The sequence below is a fragment of the Vicia villosa genome, linkage group LG3 (assembly GCF_029867415.1).
Source record: "Vicia villosa cultivar HV-30 ecotype Madison, WI linkage group LG3, Vvil1.0, whole genome shotgun sequence".
In the NCBI taxonomy this organism is placed as follows: domain Eukaryota; kingdom Viridiplantae; phylum Streptophyta; class Magnoliopsida; order Fabales; family Fabaceae; genus Vicia; species Vicia villosa.
Genome location: NC_081182.1, coordinates 128,585,498 through 128,594,195, shown reverse-complemented (window position 1 = coordinate 128,594,195; position 8,698 = coordinate 128,585,498). Strand labels below are relative to the sequence as shown.

The 8,698-nt window shown below is 37.6% G+C and overlaps 1 long non-coding RNA gene across 1 annotated transcript; it reads right to left on the bottom strand.

Annotated features, from left to right (window-relative positions):
- Window positions 1-4,957: 4,957 nt before the first annotated feature.
- On the bottom strand, window positions 4,958-5,423 carry LOC131656645 (uncharacterized). Its single transcript, XR_009300220.1, has 3 exons — window positions 5,290-5,423; window positions 5,120-5,190; window positions 4,958-5,031 (listed from the first exon to the last, which is right to left on the bottom strand). It is a non-coding gene; the product is annotated as an uncharacterized LOC131656645 (long non-coding RNA).
- Window positions 5,424-8,698: the final 3,275 nt, after the last annotated feature.

Below are 8,698 nucleotides of genomic sequence, written 5' to 3'. Positions count from 1 at the left end.
ATGAATACTCTTGTTGAATTAACTGAACATAGGACTGGAGAACATCACGAAGTTGGGGTGGGCTAAATAAACTTTGAGCCTAAAAATCTTTTTTTCTGAAAACCGTGAACCAGGCCACGTTACAACCCTCAAAAGTCCTAATTGAAGCAGGGTTTATTTCGAAAGCATACTTAAACAAGAAAGCGTTCCTGACTCCTATCGGTTATGCTGAAAACTTGTGTTGGTATCATATGCATACAAAAAATTAATGTCATCTCTTAACTAGTGATTCATTCACAAGGTTTTGCGACATCTTTTTAAAAAAAAAAAAACTTCAAGACTTACATAATTGTTGCATTTTCATTATCATTCTCAAAATAAACATTTTTCTGCTTGTAAACATTTGTTTGACATCCAGGAAGTTTACATCTGATCATCAGTAGAAAACTAAAACATTGCCAGGGGCATGTTGTTTTCCCAGTATAATGCTTTTGCAAGTTTGATTACCATCATGGGGAAATGCTCGAAGACTTTGTCGAGTAAAAGAATGTGCCAAGATTAGTCAATCTGGGGCAGCTACGTCGAGATTTGATAAATCTCTCCAAGAATCTGTTGATCTGGGGCAGATTATTCCAAGTCTTCATGATGCCAAGGATCTCTATGAACCTTTTTGAGGTAGTTTCCTTTCATAGACTATGTAGTCTGGGGCAAGTTGTGAATCAGAAGTTACCTTGATCACCTCATTAGCTTGAAGTACAAAGGTTGTTGCCATGATTAGTCCAGAGTATGTCACCCTCTACCAAGAAGCTTTGAGACAACGGTTGACTGTTGGGTTTTCTTTCTCACCTTGTGTTGAGTTTTGAACTAAAATCCCCCGCATGTTAACTTGTTTGCTTTGATGTTAACTTCTTATTTCCTCTGCAAGTTCAGAATGGAGATTTTCTCCAAAGAAATTTTCTCTGATTCCCCCTAATAGAGCTTGATGTGTTGTCCAACCTTTTTGATAAGAAGAAGATTATCTGTAAATTCCTCGCAGAAATTGATAATCCCCACTGGGTTTGTTCTTCGTGGAAGAATTTTTCTTCAGTGTTCCTCCTCAGCTCATTTGCCAGGATGGAATTAATCCCCAGTTGGGTTTATTCCTCAAGGGGCAAAGCTTTGTTTGACCGTTTCTATCCAGCTTGTTCTTGGAGTTGAACTTTGGTCTCTTACAATACTATTTTGAACCTCTCTAGGCTGGGAAACCTAGATTGAGAAGGCATTTATTTTGCACCTCTTGAGGATTATGCTTTCCTCTATAATGGAGAACTTGTTTGTGGTTGATGTTCCTATCAGATGTTGAAATATTTATTTTCCAGCAGTGTTGTTATTGCACTCCCTTGGAATTTGTGCTTGAAAGCAAGGGGCAGGTTTTGACTTTGAGCAACTTCTGTTATCCCCATCATGTTTTGGTTGACAACAAATTGAAGCCTCTTTATTTGAGCAAGTTTGTGCGTCTCCACATATCAATCTTATCTTCAAATCAAGTGATAATCTCTCATACTTTATGAACTTCTTGATTCCCAAATGGAAGAAGCTCAACGAATGGCAGTCTTCTTCATGAAGACAGTTCGTTCCGCTTAAGGATTTCTCGACAGGGCCGGCAAATGGCAGTCTCTTTCAGCAGAAGACAGTTTGTTCCCTTTGAGATAACGGATGGTGTCATACCCCAATTTTTGACCCCCCTGAGATGACATATCTTCAGGATTTTCATCAATTCAAAGCAAGTACCCAGAGCAGCCTGACATTCAATCGAGGGTGTTCATAGACAAGAAAACTCAGGCAAAGGATCAATCAATAGAGGGATTAGTCTCTAATACAATCATAAGACTCAAAAGCCTCATTATTACACCTATGATTGATTAAGACACCCAGTCATCTAAGCACAGGATTACTCAGATCAACAGACTAGGGTTTGGAGCCTATCAAGGACTAAAATCAGGGATCACCTTTGGGAAACCCTAAAAAGCCCCAGGGAACCATTCAAAGACATTAATCATCTTCAAATAACTCACATGACAAGATCCACTGGACATTACACCTCAGTTCAAAGTCTACAGTCATCATTGTCCTCTGGTCGACAATTAAGGTTTTTGACCTAATTCACCAAGATAGTTGACTTTTAATCAGGACATGAATCCAAAACTCAAGACATGATTCAAGAATCTCTACTACCTCAATATAATCCATTTACATCATTCATTTGAGGAAAAGATCTTGTTTCTACACAAAAGCCCAAAAATTCACTTTGTCAGGAAAAGTCAACTGTGTGGGATCATCATTGACTTTTAAGGTTTTTGGTCAAAAAATGACTTTCAAAGATCAATATCATCAATATATGGATGTCAAAGTCATTTGACCAAAGAAATTCAAAGAAATTCATCAAGGAGCAAAAAGTCGGGAATTAGGGTTTTTTAGGGCATAGTGAGAACTCAAAATTTCACCTACACAACTCAAAAAACTTCCAACATGAAAGTTGTAGATCTTGCAAAATAAAACAACATCTTACAAAGGAACTTTTTTCAAAAGATCAACCATTTAAGGGTTTTGAAAGTTTTGAAGTTTTAGGTCATAAACACAGAGAAAATTTTCTAAGTGTTTTAACCTAGTTTTCATCCAACTTTGGGCTCATTTTTCACAAATTTCCCAAATGATTCTGAAGAAGACATAAACTAATGATTTGAAGTAGATATTTAGGGCTTTCCAAATTGTGTTCAACCTTCTCCAAATTCAATTTGAGCTAGGAGTTATGCTTGTTCAAAGTTGGCCTCATGAAGTAAAATTATAGGTCATGTGCAAATTGGAGCTTTGCAATTTTGTGCATTTTGCTTCACTAATGGATGCTACACGACCCATAACATGTCTGAAACAATACCATGCATTCATTTTCACCATGCCATGATAATTGAAGAAGATTCTAAAAAAAAAGAACATGTGATTATGTAATGATTACATTTGTGAATTTATGGCAAATTGATGAATCACCCAAGGAATCTTCTCATCAACCAATTAGAGCTCACTTTGCATCTGAAATGTCCCCTAAGATCAGATAGAATCAATGGATAGGGGAAGCTAGCCCGAAAATGCATCATTGCATTTTGGAGATTCTTTGAATTTCTTCATGGCTAAGAAACCAAACTCACTACACTAAGCAAGCTCACCACAGCCAATTGATCTGCATCCATTTGCCTATAAATACAGAGGCATTCCTCATTCAAAAACACACCAAAGCAACCATATTTCTTGCTTTCTATTTCTCTTCTCATGTTCATTGTTTTTCAAAGTTCTTTGTCAAGAAGAATCGATTTCTCCAAACCAGAGCTCATCTTTGGGAAGTGAACATTCTAACATCTCAAGGGAGGTCATTTGAGGTGATCCAAGCACCTGGATCACTTCTGTAAGTGGAGGAACACCATTGTTGCTCTCACTTTGGAGCATTTGCAGTTGGAGGTCCATGGAGTAATTCAGGAGGTTCTGAGCCAAGCCAATCATCCAGGCACATTCCTCAGGTCATAGTGAAGCTAACCAGATGGCTGCAGCTCATCTGTAACTCAAGAATCAACACCCTCCATGTTCACTTGAAGCTGAAATCGAGGGAGGTCCATAGAGCAATTCAGGAGGATTCAAGCTCCAATAAGCATTCAGTTAGCATCATTGAGTCTCAGGGAAGCTATTGAGATCATTCATTCAAGCCCAGGTGCTCTCTATCATCCTCACGACCTCCATTTTCAGAGGTAAGTTTCTGAACTTCACCTCTCTAATTTAAGCACTCTTTGTGAAATAGCTCGATTCTATCTTGTTCAGCATCATCAGAGGATTGAAAACCCTCTATCATCATTCATTTATCTTTCAGTATAGTCATTTAATTTGATTTTGAAATTTTAGGGTTCTTCACGATTTCTGGTAAATTAGTTAGATGTAGTTAATATTAATCCATGTTAGTTACATATTCAAAATCGTGAGTGAATTTAGAGCAAGTTTCATGTTTACATCGTTGCAAATAGTTGAGAAACAAGTAAGTTCAGAAATTCAAAAATGGAGAACTTGAGGTTGAAGACGAAGATGGTGAAGCGCGCCATTTTTGAAATCTCAGGGCAAAGTTTATTTTATTTTGAGTGATAGGTGTTTTATAAACGACTGAACAAACTTGCCCCAGTGGCCACAATACGCCCTTAGTCTCATCATGCCTCAAGTCTGGGGTTCGAATCCCCCTCGCCCCAGACTTTTTGCTTCATTTATTTTTCAATGTTTTGCCACTTGTTTGAAAATATAATAAGTTGGATGTGCATCTTAAACAAACTGCGCGCGTAGCCCAGATGGTGGGTGTTTTGGCCAATGACTTGGAGGGCGTGAGTTCAACCCCTCTAGGTGACAAAACCATTTTTTTTATCACTTTTCACACTAAATTTCTTCACAACTTCACACAATTAATTTACCTATCAAATTAAATCATTTTCACTTCATTTTTCATACACCTATTATTTAATATATCTATTTTGTGAATAGTCAAAAAAATCATAAAAATATTATTTATTTCTTGAATTTTAATTAGGTTTAAAATAGTATGTTTTTAAGTGTTTTCTTAAATACTTTAAATATATATTATCACTTTATTTTAACCTAATCACTTTGTAAATAATTTTATGATAAAACCCTAATTGTTTAGGTCTTAATTAGTTAAAAAGTCTTTATTTTTACCCTAATTAAGTTGACTTTTGTCAATTTTCAAAACTGTTTTCAATCTCCGAATAAATCAAATGATTAGGGTTTTCAAACAACAAAACCTTGTATCATTCAAAATCATTTTCAAATTGCTCTCATAACCAGTACTGTAAAGTACTGGGCCTCTAATAGAGTGTAAGTCCCAAAAACCTTCTCTTCTTAGCTTGTTTTCAAAACTGTATTTTCAAAATCTTCTTTCTGTTTTCAAAACATTCTTCTGGTATTTGAAGGGCATTATTCCCGGTGAAACTCTTCAGATACCCATGTGACCTTTGTCCATCTTCACTTCTTCTGTTTTCAAAAACCATTAACTGTTTATCATATATATTCAACTGTTATCAACAAAACAACAAAAATACTGTTGAGGCTCTGTACATACTTCTTCAATGGCCTCCACTCCATCCAGGTTAGGCTTTACAAGCTTTCAATTTACAGTCTTTGTTTAAATTACTATCAAATATAAACTGTGCATATATTAGTTTAGAACTACGTTTGAGTATAAACCCTAGGACAGTTAAACTATATATATATATATTATAGGAATATGACATAGGATTGAGAATGTCTTCCCGGTGAAGGCTCTTTCCTAATTAGAGATCTGTAGTTCAAACCCCCAAGATGAATTATTCCCGGTGAAACATCTTGGCAAAAACCTTAGAATCCAAATAATAGGACACATCCACCCAAAGAGGAATTATTCCCGGTGAAACCTCTTACCCATTTGCTTAGAGCCAAAATAAGTTCAAAACTACATAGCTTTCTCTTGTGCTATAACAAGGACCCTCGATTAGCCTCCTCTTGGGCTTTGTACAAGGACCCACAGGCTTCTTAAAAGCATTTCCAGCTTCCTCTTGAGCTTGTATACAAGGACCCATCAGGTTTCTCATAAACATAGGAACAGGTCTTTAGTCACCTTTTAGCCTACCCTGGTGAGTTTCTTCCAATTTAAACCAGACTTTAAACAAGCTAAGTTTGTCTCAATTTCACATTGAGCACACCTTTTGGAATGAGAGGCATGGACAGTCTCTGTCACCCTTATCTTCACCAATTTTTCTTAGCAGAGTCTAGGATCTATGTTTATTTTCTCCTAAGCATGTGTCAGCCTCCATCTTGGGCTTTAAACAAGAAGTCTCCATTAGATAATCTTTCTGCTAACCTTTTTAATAAAATCCCTGGAAAGGGTTAGCTTCCACACATTCTTTCATTTTCAATAAAACCCCTGGAAAGGGTTAGCCTCCAAAGTCAATTAAAATCAATCCATCATTTCAACAAAATCCCTGGAAAGGGTTAGCCTCCAAAGTCAATTAATAAAAATGTCAAAAAATAAAGATTCATTTCTCTTAGGAGATAATTTCCCCAAAAGAGTCAAAACCCCTGGAAAGGGTCAGCCTCCAAAAAACATGGTAAATTCAGTCTTTTACCAAATAATTTCTCCAGCTGAATCAAAATCTCTGGAAAGGGTTAGCTTCCAAAGAAAAACAGTCTTTCAATAAATAAAATTTCCTCAGTAGAGTCAAAACCAACAAAAATAGTTAGCCTCAACCTTGGGCTTCATACAAGGCACCAAACAATAAAACTCCCCTGTCAAGAGTCAGCCTCAACCTTGGGCATTGTACAAGGCAGATAATAGAGTCTCCCCGGTGAGTTCTTCATCACTCAGTAGCCACAACCTTGGGCTTTGTACAAGGCAGATAAACCATATTTTCATGTGTCAAAGATTCCTAACACCTAGGATCTTTTCCCCATAGAGTCATCCATACTCAGTTTATTTAAGAGTCAGCCACAACCTTGGGCTTTGTACAAGGCAGAAAATAATGTTTTTTTTCCCTAGCTAAAGTCAGCCACAACCTTGGGCTTTGTACAAGGCACACAAAATAGAGCCATTCATAGTCTCAAAAATTCAATTATCCTCAGCAGTCAGCCACAACCTTGGGCTTTGTACAAGGCACACAAATATAGTCTCCCTAAGTAGGGTCAGCCTCAATTCTGGGCTTTGTACAGAACACCAAATAAAAATCCATCAAATAAACAGAGTCAGCCTCAATTCTGGGCTTCGTACAGAACACAAAAACACCCTGTAATTAATCCCCAGTGGAGTCATCTCCCAGAGTCAATAATATTAATAAATCAATCAAAAAGCCTCAAGTTTGGGCCTCATACAAGCCAGCTAAATTCAAATCTTTCATACAGTAGATAGACATAGCTTATCTCTATAGAGAGATATTTTTACTACTCTACCACATTCAAACAAACAAACATTTCAATTTCAATTTCAATCAAAGTCTCCCATTTAGGACTCTGAAAGACATGCTCTGGCACATCCCCAGACTTGTACACTTTCCCTAATTTGGACGAGCAACTTTCTTTCATTTAAGAGGCATCTGACTGGCATACTTGCACACACAAGTAAGGTCCCCCTCTTGAATGAAATGAATCCAGTTATTCTGTCACTCCTTTAAATGTTTGTGGTAGAATAGTACAAATACCTCTCTGTAAAGATGATTTCATGTCTCTTTACTGTAAACAGAGATTTAATTCCAAGCTTCAACCTTGAGCTTCAAGCAAGGCACCAAAAACAATTAATTTCCCTAGTTAGTTCCCCGAACTACATTAAGCTCTGACTTCCACTAGGGATATGTAGGCATGAGGTTCACAAGGAATCTCAGCGAGCTAATAAAATACCAAAAATAGTCAGTCTGTCTATCTGTCTGTCTTTCTTTAAATCAATTCAATTCTCTCTCCTAACACAAAGGAGAAACTTTCCCAATCATTAGCAGCAAACACAATCACAATGACACAGAGAAGGTTCCTGTAGAGTACTACAGATATGTAGGGTGTTTAAACACTTCCCTATGTATAACCGACCCCCCGGACTCCAGAATTTCTAGTCTAGGTGAAATCCCCACACTTAGCAAACTCCTAGGGTTTAGTTGAGATCTTTTTTTCCCTTTCCTACTCGTAGGACCAATAAGAAAGTTCGTGTGATATCGTAGGAAGAACTGAAATAAAATTCATCCCACCACGGGCGCATTCTCCTTCCAAATTTCGCGTGAAGGGTTTAGCGTGCCGTCCTCCCAAGTGAAACGGGGAGGTAAAGAAAACGAACACCACAGAAAAATGGCGACTCTGCTGGGGATATAAGTGTTAAAAACCTTGGTTTTTCATCCAAACCAATGGTTGACCTGTTGCTGGTCCAGCCCCAATGAGGAATTAGGGATGCCAATTTCCCCCTCAAACAAGAGAGGTCCTGCCTAACCTCTGTGTCATATCATGTGATTGTTGCATATATATTTGTTTATTTTGTTTATTCTGTATCGGGAAAGGGCTTGATTCCCCCTTGTGGTGAGAAATCCTATACCCGGATTTGAGTGCAACATAAGATAGGATGGAGGATGTCTTCCCGGTGAAGGCCCTCTAATCTTGGTTTCCAAGTCTACTCTTGGGATTTGCCTGGCTGGTTGTGATTAACTGCGCCACTGCATTCCGAGACTGATTTGTACCAGGAGGACCTAGAAACACATTAACCCCACTTAAAGCCTCTTTTAGGACTTAGAGCGGTGATTACGAAAGTAATTGTCACGCAGATACTACACTCAGAGAAAACTCTCTTATAGATACCAATCAACGTATCTTTAAGGTTGAGCAAAAACTCTGAGACCCCTAGAACCCGTTCTACAGGTACAAAAATCCTTAACCTTAGTTTACCATTGGGGCGGGGATTGCGTTTTGACTTCATGACCACTATACCTTTCAACGCCATGTTTGTTTAAAACTCTTGTGTGTGCATTCATGCATTCATGCATCATTCATTAATAAACAACTAAAAACAAAAAGAGTCTTTTTCGAGTCGTTTTTCAAGGAAACTAAATAACGAACGTTTTGAACTTCAGAGAAAGAGAGAAACGGAGAAAGGACTTAAGGATCTATATTATGGATTACGGAAGAAAGAGAGCTAGGA